Source organism: Tachypleus tridentatus, chromosome 9 (assembly GCF_004210375.1).
Source record: "Tachypleus tridentatus isolate NWPU-2018 chromosome 9, ASM421037v1, whole genome shotgun sequence".
NCBI classification, from domain to species: domain Eukaryota; kingdom Metazoa; phylum Arthropoda; class Merostomata; order Xiphosura; family Limulidae; genus Tachypleus; species Tachypleus tridentatus.
The window spans coordinates 153465085-153482262 of NC_134833.1; positions in this window are offsets into that span (position 1 = coordinate 153465085).

Sequence of the window (17178 nt, forward strand, 5' to 3'; positions counted from 1 at the left end):
ATAAGTAGTACAGTTACATCTATATCGTTACATAAACTATTTGATATGTAGTACAGTTACATCTATATCGTTACATAAACTATTTGATATGTAGTACAGTTACATCTATATCGTTACATAAACTATTTGATATGTAGTACAGTTACATCTATATCGTTACATAAACTATTTGATAAGTAGTACAGTTACATCTATATCGTTACATAAACTATTTGATAAGTAGTACAGTTACATCTATATCGTTACATAAACTATTTGATAAGTAGTACAGTTACATCTATATCGTTACATAAACTATATGATAAGTAGTACAGTTACATCTATATCGTTACATAAACTATTTGATATGTAGTACAGTTACATCTATATCGTTACATAAACTATTTGATATGTAGTACAGTTACATCTATATCGTTACATAAACTATTTGATATGTAGTACAGTTACATCTATATCGTTACATAAACTATTTGATATGTAGTACAGTTACATCTATATCGTTACATAAACTATTTGATAAGTAGTACAGTTACATCTATATCGTTACATAAACTATTTGATATGTAGTACAGTTACATCTATATCGTTACATAAACTATTTGATAAGTAGTACAGTTACATCTATATCGTTACATAAACTATTTGATATGTAGTACAGTTACATCTATATCGTTACATAAACTATTTGATATGTAGTACAGTTACATCTATATCGTTACATAAACTATTTGATAAGTAGTACAGTTACATCTATATCGTTACATAAACTATTTGATATGTAGTACAGTTACATCTATATCGTTACATAAACTATTTGATATGTAGTACAGTTACATCTATATCGTTACATAAACTATTTGATAAGTAGTACAGTTACATCTATATCGTTACATAAACTATTTGATATGTAGTACAGTTACATCTATATCGTTACATAAACTATTTGATAAGTAGTACAGTTACATCTATATCGTTACATAAACTATTTGATATGTAGTACAGTTACATCTATATCGTTACATAAACTATTTGATATGTAGTACAGTTACATCTATATCGTTACATAAACTATTTGATAAGTAGTACAGTTACATCTATATCGTTACATAAACTATTTGATATGTAGTACAGTTACATCTATATCGTTACATAAACTATTTGATAAGTAGTACAGTTACATCTATATCGTTACATAAACTATTTGATATGTAGTACAGTTACATCTATATCGTTACATAAACTATTTGATAAGTAGTACAGTTACATCTATATCGTTACATAAACTATTTGATATGTAGTACAGTTACATCTATATCGTTACATAAACTATTTGATATGTAGTACAGTTACATCTATATCGTTACATAAACTATTTGATATATAGTACAGTTACATCTATATCGTTACATAAACTATTTGATAAGTAGTACAGTTACATCTATATCGTTACATAAACTATTTGATAAGTAGTACAGTTACATCTATATCGTTACATAAACTATTTGATATGTAGTACAGTTACATCTATATCGTTACATAAACTATTTGATAAGTAGTACAGTTACATCTATATCGTTACATAAACTATTTGATAAGTAGTACAGTTACATCTATATCGTTACATAAACTATTTGATAAGTAGTACAGTTACATCTATATCGTTACATAAACTATTTGATATGTAGTACAGTTACATCTATATCGTTACATAAACTATTTGATATGTAGTACAGTTACATCTATATCGTTACATAAACTATTTGATATATAGTACAGTTACATCTATATCGTTACATAAACTATTTGATAAGTAGTACAGTTACATCTATATCGTTACATAAACTATTTGATATGTAGTACAGTTACATCTATATCGTTACATAAACTATTTGATATGTAGTACAGTTACATCTATATCGTTACATAAACTATTTGATATGTAGTACAGTTACATCTATATCGTTACATAAACTATTTGATATGTAGTACAGTTACATCTATATCGTTACATAAACTATTTGATATATAGGTACAGTTACATCTATATCGTTACATAAACTATTTGATATGTAGTACAGTTACATCTATATCGTTACATAAACTATTTGATATGTAGTACAGTTACATCTATATCGTTACATAAACTATTTGATATGTAGTACAGTTACATCTATATCGTTACATAAACTATTTGATAAGTAGTACAGTTACATCTATATCGTTACATAAACTATTTGATATATAGTACAGTTACATCTATATCGTTACATAAACTATTTGATAAGTAGTACAGTTACATCTATATCGTTACATAAACTATATGATATGTAGTACAGTTACATCTATATCGTTACATAAACTATTTGATATGTAGTACAGTTACATCTATATCGTTACATAAACTATTTGATATGTAGTACAGTTACATCTATATCGTTACATAAACTATTTGATATGTAGTACAGTTACATCTATATCGTTACATAAACTATTTGATATGTAGTACAGTTACATCTATATCGTTACATAAACTATTTGATATGTAGTACAGTTACATCTATATCGTTACATAAACTATTTGATAAGTAGTACAGTTACATCTATATCGTTACATAAACTATTTGATAAGTAGTACAGTTACATCTATATCGTTACATAAACTATTTGATAAGTGGTACAGTTACATCTATATCGTTACATAAACTATATGATATGTAGTACAGTTACATCTATATCGTTACATAAACTATTTGATATGTAGTACAGTTACATCTATATCGTTACATAAACTATTTGATATGTAGTACAGTTACATCTATATCGTTACATAAACTATTTGATATGTAGTACAGTTACATCTATATCGTTACATAAACTATTTGATATGTAGTACAGTTACATCTATATCGTTACATAAACTATTTGATATGTAGTACAGTTACATCTATATCGTTACATAAACTATTTGATAAGTAGTACAGTTACATCTATATCGTTACATAAACTATTTGATAAGTAGTACAGTTACATCTATATCGTTACATAAACTATTTGATAAGTAGTACAGTTACATCTATATCGTTACATAAACTATTTGATAAGTAGTACAGTTACATCTATATCGTTACATAAACTATTTGATATGTAGTACAGTTACATCTATATCGTTACATAAACTATTTGATATGTAGTACAGTTACATCTATATCGTTACATAAACTATTTGATATGTAGTACAGTTACATCTATATCGTTACATAAACTATTTGATATGTAGTACAGTTACATCTATATCGTTACATAAACTATTTGATATGTAGTACAGTTACATCTATATCGTTACATAAACTATTTGATAAGTAGTACAGTTACATCTATATCGTTACATAAACTATTTGATAAGTAGTACAGTTACATCTATATCGTTACATAAACTATTTGATAAGTAGTACAGTTACATCTATATCGTTACATAAACTATTTGATAAGTAGTACAGTTACATCTATATCGTTACATAAACTATATTATATGTAGTACAGTTACATCTATATCGTTACATAAACTATTTGATATGTAGTACAGTTACATCTATATCGTTACATAAACTATTTGATATGTAGTACAGTTACATCTATATCGTTACATAAACTATTTGATATGTAGTACAGTTACATCTATATCGTTACATAAACTATTTGATAAGTAGTACAGTTACATCTATATCGTTACATAAACTATTTGATATGTAGTACAGTTACATCTATATCGTTACATAAACTATTTGATATATAGTACAGTTACATCTATATCGTTACATAAACTATTTGATATATAGTACAGTTACATCTATATCGTTACATAAACTATTTGATAAGTAGTACAGTTACATCTATATCGTTACATAAACTATTTGATAAGTAGTACAGTTACATCTATATCGTTACATAAACTATTTGATATGTAGTACAGTTACATCTATATCGTTACATAAACTATTTGATATGTAGTACAGTTACATCTTTATCGTTTATAAACTATTTAATAACTGTACAGTTACATCTATATCGTTACATAAACTACATGATATGTAGTACAGTTACATCTATATCGTTACATAAACTATTTGATAAGTAGTACAGTTACATCTATATCGTTACATAAACTATTTGATATGTAGTACAGTTACATCTATATCGTTACATAAACTATTTGATATGTAGTACAGTTACATCTATATCGTTACATAAACTATTTGATAAGTAGTACAGTTACATCTATATCGTTACATAAACTATTTGATATGTAGTACAGTTACATCTATATCGTTACATAAACTATTTGATATATAGTACAGTTACATCTATATCGTTACATAAACTATTTGATATGTGGTACAGTTACATCTATATCGTTACATAAACTATTTGATAAGTGGTACAGTTACATCTATATCGTTACATAAACTATTTGATATGTAGTACAGTTACATCTATATCGTTACATAAACTATTTGATATGTAGTACAGTTACATCTATATCGTTACATAAACTATTTGATATATAGTACAGTTACATCTATATCGTTACATAAACTATTTGATAAGTAGTACAGTTACATCTATATCGTTACATAAACTATTTGATAAGTAGTACAGTTACATCTATATCGTTACATAAACTATTTGATATGTAGTACAGTTACATCTATATCGTTACATAAACTATTTGATATGTAGTACAGTTACATCTATATCGTTACATAAACTATTTGATATATAGTACAGTTACATCTATATCGTTACATAAACTATTTGATAAGTAGTACAGTTACATCTATATCGTTACATAAACTATTTGATATGTAGTACAGTTACATCTATATCGTTACATAAACTATTTGATAAGTAGTACAGTTACATCTATATCGTTACATAAACTATATGATATGTAGTACAGTTACATCTATATCGTTACATAAACTATTTGATATGTAGTACAGTTACATCTATATCGTTACATAAACTATTTGATATGTAGTACAGTTACATCTATATCGTTACATAAACTATTTGATATGTAGTACAGTTACATCTATATCGTTACATAAACTATTGATAAGTAGTACAGTTACATCTATATCGTTACATAAACTATTTGATAAGTAGTACAGTTACATCTATATCGTTACATAAACTATTTGATAAGTAGTACAGTTACATCTATATCGTTACATAAACTATATGATAAGTAGTACAGTTACATCTATATCGTTACATAAACTATATGATATGTAGTACAGTTACATCTATATCGTTACATAAACTATTTGATATGTAGTACAGTTACATCTATATCGTTACATAAACTATTTGATATGTAGTACAGTTACATCTATATCGTTACATAAACTATTTGATATGTAGTACAGTTACATCTATATCGTTACATAAACTATTTGATAAGTAGTACAGTTACATCTATATCGTTACATAAACTATATGATATGTAGTACAGTTACATCTATATCGTTACATAAACTATTTGATATGTAGTACAGTTACATCTATATCGTTACATAAACTATTTGATATATAGTACAGTTACATCTATATCGTTACATAAACTATTTGATAAGTGGTACAGTTACATCTATATCGTTACATAAACTATTTGATAAGTGGTACAGTTACATCTATATTGTTACATAAACTATTTGATATGTAGTACAGTTACATCTATATCGTTACATAAACTATATGACATGTAGTACAGTTACATCTATATCGTTACATAAACTATTTGATATATAGTACAGTTACATCTATATCGTTACATAAACTATTTGATAAGTAGTACAGTTACATCTATATCGTTACATAAACTATTTGATAAGTAGTACAGTTACATCTATATCGTTACATAAACTATTTGATATGTAGTACAGTTACATCTATATCGTTACATAAACTATTTGATAAGTAGTACAGTTACATCTATATCGTTACATAAACTATTTGATATATAGTACAGTTACATCTATATCGTTACATAAACTATTTGATAAGTAGTACAGTTACATCTATATCGTTACATAAACTATATGATATGTAGTACAGTTACATCTATATCGTTACATAAACTATTTGATAAGTAGTACAGTTACATCTATATCGTTACATAAACTATATGATATGTAGTACAGTTACATCTATATCGTTACATAAACTATTTGATATGTAGTACAGTTACATCTATATCGTTACATAAACTATTTGATATGTAGTACAGTTACATCTATATCGTTACATAAACTATTTGATATGTAGTACAGTTACATCTATATCGTTACATAAACTATTTGATATGTAGTACAGTTACATCTATATCGTTACATAAACTATTTGATAAGTAGTACAGTTACATCTATATCGTTACATAAACTATTTGATATGTAGTACAGTTACATCTATATCGTTACATAAACTATATGATAAGTAGTACAGTTACATCTATATCGTTACATAAACTATATGATATGTAGTACAGTTACATCTATATCGTTACATAAACTATTTGATATGTAGTACAGTTACATCTATATCGTTACATAAACTATTTGATATGTAGTACAGTTACATCTATATCGTTACATAAACTATATGATATGTAGTACAGTTACATCTATATCGTTACATAAACTATTTGATAAGTAGTACAGTTACATCTATATCGTTACATAAACTATATGATATGTAGTACAGTTACATCTATATCGTTACATAAACTATTTGATATGTAGTACAGTTACATCTATATCGTTACATAAACTATTTGATATGTAGTACAGTTACATCTATATCGTTACATAAACTATTTGATATGTAGTACAGTTACATCTATATCGTTACATAAACTATTTGATATGTAGTACAGTTACATCTATATCGTTACATAAACTATTTGATATGTAGTACAGTTACATCTATATCGTTACATAAACTATTTGATATATAGTACAGTTACATCTATATCGTTACATAAACTATTTGATATATAGTACAGTTACATCTATATCGTTACATAAACTATTTGATAAGTAGTACAGTTACATCTATATCGTTACATAAACTATTTGATAAGTAGTACAGTTACATCTATATCGTTACATAAACTATATGATATGTAGTACAGTTACATCTATATCGTTACATAAACTATTTGATAAGTAGTACAGTTACATCTATATCGTTACATAAACTATATGATATGTAGTACAGTTACATCTATATCGTTACATAAACTATTTGATATGTAGTACAGTTACATCTATATCGTTACATAAACTATTTGATATGTAGTACAGTTACATCTATATCGTTACATAAACTATTGATAAGTAGTACAGTTACATCTATATCGTTACATAAACTATTTGATAAGTAGTACAGTTACATCTATATCGTTACATAAACTATTTGATAAGTAGTACAGTTACATCTATATCGTTACATAAACTATATGATAAGTAGTACAGTTACATCTATATCGTTACATAAACTATATGATATGTAGTACAGTTACATCTATATCGTTACATAAACTATTTGATATGTAGTACAGTTACATCTATATCGTTACATAAACTATTTGATATGTAGTACAGTTACATCTATATCGTTACATAAACTATTTGATAAGTAGTACAGTTACATCTATATCGTTACATAAACTATTTGATATGTAGTACAGTTACATCTATATCGTTACATAAACTATTTGATATGTAGTACAGTTACATCTATATCGTTACATAAACTATTTGATATATAGTACAGTTACATCTATATCGTTACATAAACTATTTGATATATAGTACAGTTACATCTATATCGTTACATAAACTATTTGACAAGTAGTACAGTTACATCTATATCGTTACATAAACTATTTGACAAGTAGTACAGTTACATCTATATCGTTACATAAACTATTTGATAGGTAGTACAGTTACATCTATATCGTTACATAAACTATTTGATATGTAGTACAGTTACATCTATATCGTTACATAAACTATATGACATGTAGTACAGTTACATCTATATCGTTACATAAACTATATGATATGTAGTACAGTTACATCTATATCGTTACATAAACTATATGATAAGTAGTACAGTTACATCTATATCGTTACATAAACTATTTATTTTATTTTATTTACTAAAACTTTGTTAAAACTTAGCAAACAAATTAACGAGACACAAAACAAATTAAAACAAAATTAAAATCACTGTAACGAAAATATAAATGTCCATATACAGTGTCAGTATTACAGAATTGTAGTGCTGAAATCCGGAGATCGATCCAAGAAGTGAACAGAGTGAAGATAGCTAATTATGTAGCGTTCTGTTAAAGGATAGAGAGAGAGAGAAAGATGACGTCAATCAGAACAAAAGAAACGCTGTTGATCAATGCATTAAGATTTCTTTTTATACAAACGACAATATTTATTTTAATAGGTTTTATTTGTCTGTTGGAAAAATCGTTTACTATTCATATAGTTTACAATGATATTTTTCTACGTTTGTTGCTAATTGTATTTCCCTAAAGCTGCTCAGGGGCTGCTGTGTTTTTTTTGCTGTTCCTAATTTTGAAACGATAGAATGAAGGGGAAATGAAAGCCAATCAACACCACTCTATGAGCTACTCTAACTCAATAATGTTATCTTGCAGTCACTTTTTTAATGCACCTACCGCTGCATAAATACGTGGTACAATTTTTTTCCCATTAAATTCGCTGTAAGTGAAGTGGAAGTATCAGTGGGACTCGAATCAGGGAACCTCGGATCTATGGTCCGGTATACAATATATATTTTTTAACTTATTAACATAATTCCTTTTTCCTCTGAGTACCTGCTAAATAAATATTTTAAACGCCACAATAGACTATTTTCTATTAAACTATAAGTCAATAAAACAGTTTTAATATACTGTTAAACACAAGTTAATATAGATGTTATTCCTCTATTTTCACACAGCTTCTGTTTGTTGAAGCTCAGTCTCTTCAACTGGACCTTTTGTCTGATATTTGACCAATCCGTAAGAACAGATTTGTATACAAAATTGATCTATATTTAAAAATAACAGAAATGATAAGATACTATTATAGCTTCTAAGCGCATTTTCAAACATATTCCCTGGTTATAATCCAAATACACGATAGATGGCGCTTTACAACTTAACTAGAAGGTTCGGAAGTTAACATCCGAACATATTACATTTGTTGTTATATACACAACAACATTTTGAATGTTTTCATAATTAAAAGTCACATCTTTTGTTGAAACAGTTTGAAACTGTCTTTAACTAAATAATAATAAGCCAAGGCTTTTTTGAAAGAACAAGCATCTTTCTGTGACTGAATAATACAGTCACAACTTTTTTTAAAGATACTTTGTATTCTCATATAATTGTAAAGTAAACTCACACCTATGTTAGATGTAACTAACACAAAATATCTGTGAAGTTTAGGACCATTCATGGTTCACAGAGACCCTAATGTGTCAATCAAGCTTCCCTATGATATCTAATTATTTTATATTTAATCATAAGTAGGGTTAGCATATATATAAAAAAAAACACTAAACCATTTTGGTATCAAACCGTGGTATTCGTACCTGCGCACGTGAGGTGTGTTTCGTTTGAATAGCTTCTGAGTGAGAATATAAACACAGTTTCAAACTTGATGAACACAGGATCTGGGTGAGAAGGGGTGGAGAGAAGAAACACTGACACTAGATTTGGTTGGTGCATCTCTCAAAACTCTATTCATCGTGTGTTTTCATAACACTTTCTAACTCCTCCCTTTGGAAGTCAAAGAGCAAACGACCAATAATAACGAACTATTTCATAATTAGTTTGCCAATAAAATATATATTATACTAAATAAAACATGTTATCGTGGAAACAATGACTTCAGTTTGTAGTTGAATTGAGAAAACGGGAAATTTTATATTAAATATATTGTTTGTTTTTTGGTGTGTTTTTGCTTTGTTTGCAGTAACTACAGATTTACTCAATTGTTATCTGTGCTGTGTCCACCAAGTTAAACGAAAACCAGATTTTGGGTTTTATAAGCCTTCAGATTTACAGCTGATCCACAAGAAGAGAATAAAATATATTAGTTATGGCTTTAACATGGAATACACTGAGTATCTTGTCGAAATTGAAATTTTGGAACCTTTTTTTTTTCTGGTGAAATATTTTTCCAAGGTTGGTTATAAAATTTCTTGCTTTTGACAACTGGTAACAGATTTTGGAGTTCTTATCTTCAACCAATCAAGAAAGAATGCTAAATCACGTGACAGAAGCATTCTCCTTATTACAATAAAGCATTTTCTATAAACATTTTATCTGAGTACGTTGAAAGATTTATTAAACTAAAACACCAAAAACTGTGTCTTGATAATAAAACAATTTTAACAAACAGTTCAACTTTTTATAAATTAAAAGATAAAAGTATATAAATTAAAAGATAAACTTTATAACTGTGTTTTTAAAGTTAAACCTATTGAACTTAGTAATTGATTAACAACTACCACAACAACCAATTCATCAATGGGTAAGTTTTTATTTTAAGAATTACAACGTTTCGATCCATAGCATTGATAGTATTAGTCGAAATGATGTAATTATAAAAATCAGATCTTTGCTATTGTAAAGAGTGCTGTTACTGTAACCTATATAATTAATTTATAATTATTTGTTTTTGTTTTAATTTTCTTAAGAGCAAACCTGTAAAACTGGCTATGTGAGTTGTGTTTACCATAAGGGTTGAACCTTTTAGTTTAGTGTTTCAGTGTTACCTCCGCTAAATCAGGCAGAATAAATTTATCACGAATGTTCTAGAACTGTATATTGGAAATAAAAGTGATCTTGACAATGATTTTTCTAATTCAAAATGTAGAAAAATAGTTATTATTTTGTAATTCTACATCATTGTCACTGCTGTGGTTTACTTACAAATCTAGATTAGAAGTTCACTTACTTTGTTTAGTGAAAATCTGCAAAATGGTCTATCAGGAGTTGTATCCGCCAAAGTACTCAAAACCCAAATTCTAAATTAACAAGTTTCAAATCATAGAAATTGGTTGCGGGAGGTTCTGTGTTTTGATTTGTCTATTTCTCGTTTGAGTGACAGTTTTGTAGTTTGATGATATGGAAAGGAATCTTGAATTAACAAAGATTTAAATAATAATAATAATTAATGTGGATTTAAGTAACCCTATACATTGCTACGAACTGTCATAAAACGTTTTGAGACAGCATGTAACCTATTTGTCCATCTCAGCTGTTCCATCCTCTAAACTAGATTAAAATAATTTTTAAAATTATATCCAGCAGTTGTCATTCATACACTTATAAAGAAAAATCTTAAACTCACATTTTCTGCTCTTAAAACATCTAAAGGTAATTCATTTTTTAGTTAAATATTATTCTGATTAAATGTTACGTTGCTAACAAACATTATCAAATTGAAAATCAATCACATAAATTATTAGTTTATCAACAAATATCGTTAAGTTGAATGCTATTCAGTTTACATATTACATTATCAAGAAAGATTGTTAAGTTTAAGATCACTTAATATTATGGGGTTATATTAATAATATAATTTATTAAATGATAAATACCATTAAGTTGAAGATAACGGAGATTAAATGTTACATTACAATCAAATACCATCGAATTGAAGATTATTCAGTTTAACCAATACTTTATTAAAAATTTACTCAGTTGAACATAATTCAGATTAAATATTTCACACTATCAAGAAATATCAAAGAGTTCAAAATCACTAGCATTAACTATTGTATTACAATCAAACATGGTGAAACATAAGATCATTCAAATAATATCAAGAAATATAACATCAAATTGAAGGTTACTAAAATTAAATATTGTATTATCAGTAATCATGTTGAAGTGCAATATCACTAAGATTAAATATTACATTATAATCAAACTTCATCAAATGTAAACTCATTAATATTGAATATCACAATATATAAAAGCTTCATCAGGTTGAAGATCGCTCGGATTAAATGTAACGTTATCAGAAAACATTATCAATTTAAATATCGTTAGGCTCAAATATTACGTTAGCAACACATGTCACCAATTTAAATGTCACTCAGATCTCATAATACTTTATCAAAAAAGATAATCAAGTCGAACATCGTTGAGATTAAATATTAGTTTATAAATAAACATAATCAAGGTGAGGACTACTAAGATTAATTATTACATTATTAAAATCATGATTAACTTCAAGATCACTGGAATTAAATATTACGTGATAAATAAACATCACGAAGTTGATAATCATTTGGAATAAATATTATATTATCAACACACTTTATCAAGTTGAATATCACTCATATTAAGTATTACATTAAAACGAATATTTATCAAGTAGAATATCACTCAGACTAAATACTATATTATAAAAAACTCATGAATTTGAAAATCATTCAAATTAGATATCATGTATTGAAGAAAATGATCAAGTTCTAAATCATTCAGATTAGATATTATTTATCAACAAATATCACTAAGTTGAATATCACTCAGATTACACTATACACAATATTATCAAAGCGATGAACACTGTGATTAAATATTAAGTATTCAGCAAACATCATTATGTAAAAGATCATTCTGATTAACTATTACTTTATTAACAAATATCATATATTTAAAACCAGTCAAATTAAATATCACTTTGTTAATAAACATCTTTATTACATCACATTTTAAACAAGTATCATAAAGTGGAATACAACTTAGGTTATATATATTAGTTTATTGAGAATGATGATGAAGTTGAAGATGGCTGACATTAAATGTTATATTAAAATATATAATTTTTAGGTTCAAGAAAACTCAGATTAGATATTACATAGTCAACAAAAATATCATTAAGGTAATGATCCTTCTCATTAAATGTTACATTATTAACATATATTGTTAAGTTGAAAATTAATCAGATTAAATATCATGTCATTAACAAATACCATAAAGTTCAATATCAATTAGCTTACAGTTTACGTAATCCAACTAATATCTTCAAGTTAAAGGTCAGTGAGATTAAATATCACATTAATAGACAACATCACCAAGTTGAATGTTTTTCACAGTAAATATTACATTAATAGACAATATCACCAAGTTGAAGTTCATTCTATTTACGTATTACATTCTCAACAAATACCATGAAACTAAAAGTCACTGATATTAAATATTACATAATTAACAAATATCATCCAGCTGAATATCACTAAATCATTATGTTATAGATCACTTAGCTTAAATATTACATTATGAACAAAATATATCAAGTTGAAGATGGGTCATATTAAATATTATGTTATCAGGATTAAAATCTGATGAAGAATCTGAATACAGTCACCGTTTTAAAGAGTTTTGCCTGGCTTTGTTTCTGTCTAGTTATCATTTTCTTGATATTTTGACTGATTAAGATAAATGAATAAAATCAATATACGAAACATAATTTGAAAGATCTTTTTTTTTGCGTTCTAGTTCAGTGCTTTTATATAAGTTCTTCCTCTAGAAGTCGACCTTGGCAAGTGGATATGAATCTAAGTTCTGGAGTTTTCCGTTCCTTAGTTTGAAACGGAAAAAATGTCATCAGTTTGTGTTGTCTATTCTGTTAGAAGCTGGATATCAACATTATTTTTAGCCCCTAAACCAATATTTTCTTACCGTAAAACAGTCTTAGGGTGTTGATCCAACTCTAGTATTGGATTCATTATGGGGAAAACAATGTGTAATGATAAAGCTGAAGTTGTTGGACGTAATGTTTGAACTTTTAAATAAAATGGTTTGTTTTTTTGTCAACTGTATTCATCTTTATTAATAAGCTTTGTTTTCAAAATCATGAATCCATAATCAGGGATTTTTCCTAAATATATGAGTTCACTGGCAGTTCATCCTTGGTTATCTTTTGGACGAGCCCTCGACATGAATTTCTGCCAATAAATATTTGGTGCAATTAACCATTTTGTCATTGTCGTTTTCCAAAAAAAATCATGGAGCACTTGTTTGTTTTCTAATTCAGATAGTAAATTCTTATCAGTACAATGTATGGCTCTTCTGACACTTACTTAATTTTGTCACTTTAATGAAACCTTGTTTTATTCACATTAACATCAAATTGACATCTTCCTTTATCATAGGCTGATTTATTAAGTCTTCTATGAGTGAATAATTTTATGAAATATTTATTCTTCACCTCAAGAATTCTCTTGTAAACATCAATTCTTCATTATTAGTTAGAGTATTTGGTCTTACTATGTCTCAAACATTATATGTAGATTTATTGTAAATAACTTCTTGAACTAGTATTTCACTTCTTGGTGGTACGACGACCACAATTTCTATTGTCACTGGAAGTTCAATCTCTGGTGTTGTAATTGAAATGTACTCTACAGAGATTTCCTTTTCATATACTGTGAAGCAATCTAAATTGAAATAGAAACCCTTATAACCCTAGCACTTTCGAAAGTGGGTCTTTCTTTTCAGGGATTGCCAGATTCCCTAAAAAAGAAAGGTCCACCTTTCAAAAGTGCTTGGGTTATAAGGGTTTCTATTTCAGTTTTAACAAGACTTCTTGGACCTACGTGCTTTTAGCACATCATGACTACACTTGCACTAATTTTATGAATGAAGTGAACCAAACAATTTTAGCACAGTCAAAATTTCCAACATTATTCCCACGACATTATGGAAGATTTTCCTCAAATAATTATTTTATCGTTTGGAGTAAATGAAGTATTCCCAGTCGACTTTTCTCCATAAATCCAGCTAATTCCTGTCTTAGTTGTTCCTTTGGCGTGGTTGGCTCAAAACTACATCCTCAACGTAATAGCAACTGTTGATACTTACAGTCTTGGTTTAGTGGCTAAGTTTCCCTTATCTATAACAATTCTCCTTTCTGATAACATTTGAGAGAGGTTTTATTCCTTACAATATCTTGTCTGCAGTTACTGACAATTTTAAATTTATAGTTACATTTTAAGCACCTATTATCTTGTAGTTTATTCCCCCCAACCTGTGTAATTAGTTGTCTAGCCAACTATTTTATTTCTTCTAGGCTATCGTCATTGTGAGTTGGTGTTCCAGTATTACCCAATCTGACAAATCTCACAACATTGAAAGCATGTATTTTGACCTTATTTGGTTCAAGTTTCGTTGCCATCTGTAGAGATTTCATCCCAGTTTTCATATCCTCCTCTGTTATGGTAACTATAAATTGGTCTTGTGTTAATGATTCACTATTTCACAAGGATCGTTAAGATAAGACAATATAATTGAGCAAATATTTTTGCAAATTCGGCTAAGGTCTCTTCTTTCCACCATACTACGTTTAATAACATTGCTCTGGATTCTTCTTTCTTGTGTATCACTCCAAACTTATTAGATAAACCAATTAATAATGCTTCAAAATGATTACAGCTCTAAACTGAAAAGCTATTTAATGGTAAATGAACAGCAGGATGAATAACTTCTCGTCAACTGTTTCACCTGTTTACTTAAAAGTTATTTCGAAACGAGCTTGATATGTCTCTATTGGCAGCTTTCCATCATAGCTCAGTGGTTTTCCATTTGTATTTTGTTGAGCTGGTCGGCTAGATTCTGGTGATTTTGATAATAACATGATTGAAGTATTTCCGGAAAATTGTGCAGTAGCAGATGGCATAATAGCAGTAATAATAATAGGTGTATCCTAAATAAGTTATCTTATACTGTATGTAGTAGTAGATGGTGTTTTAGTTTGCAACTCTTGAGCAAATACAGAAAGAAAAGTGGCTGGTTTAACCACTGCATTTAATAATTCGTTTATGAAATGTTTTGTTCTGTCACTAATGTTCTTTACTTTGTAATTTGTTTCTTGGTGGAACAATGATAAGTCTTCGAATTTACAATGCTAAAATCAGGGGTTCCATTTCTCTTGGTGGACACAGCAGATTATTTGATGTGTCTTTGCTATAAGAAAACACAGTTGCCGTTACATTACACCTATTTCTATTTTATATTCACTAAAATAATTCAACTTCTGACAGCAAAGCTGTAGGGATGCGTTTTAGTTTGGTAGGTACTTTCTAGTTATTAGGTGAAAATAATATCTAGTAGTGAAAGTGAAATCATTAAGTTTGAGTTTTATACAATCTTCAGAGAGAATGAAAATTGTGATATTAAACATAGCCTAACAAAGATTAAGTTGCTATTCTGTCTACACGAATATCTATATCGCATTTTCTATCTGTATATAAAGATTATATACGTTTCTCCTAAATTCGTCCAGTCTCGTTATTTCGCATACACACACAATGAAAAAATTATCAGATTCAGAATTTCTCTCCCTATTTTTTGAGCGAAGCTACTGTTACTAGTAGGCCTAACTATCTGATGCTTGTGAGAAAAACGATTTTATCTGGAAGTACCACAACTATACAAATAACTCCAAGAGTTAATGCGAAAAAAAAAATGGACATGGGCTATTTATAAACATTGGAATGAAACTTGAAAAGAGAGTTGCATAGCTGCGCATCTTTCACTACTTAAGCCAATAGATGAAATTTTTAAAATGTACGTTTTGCTGTTACTTGTTCAGATTATTCAGACTTTTATGTTTGTTTGTTTGTTATTAAAGAAAAAGCTACACAGTGAATTATCTGTGCTCTTTCCGCCAGTATCGAAACCCAATTTTAGCGTTATAAGCTTTCAAACTTACCGCTGAGCTACCAGAGGATAAATTGTCAGAATTTAAATTATATGAGTTATTGATATTGCAATACATCGAAAATGTCCCCTTCAAAGTTGGTTGACCTTTACAAACAACAACAACAGCTCCTAGTGGTCAACTGGAGGCTGTAGTATTATTTTAGATAACTTCAAGGAATTTTTGTAAGTAAATAAATCAGTATTGGAGTGACCAGCAAGAAATAAAAGTGATATTTGTAGTAAATTAAAATAAAGTTAAGTTATTGTGATTGATAATTAATTTGTAATTTTATGTTTGCTAAAGCTGCCCTCCGCTAGTACAACGATGTGTTTACGAATTTACAACTCTAAAATGAGGGTTCGACTCC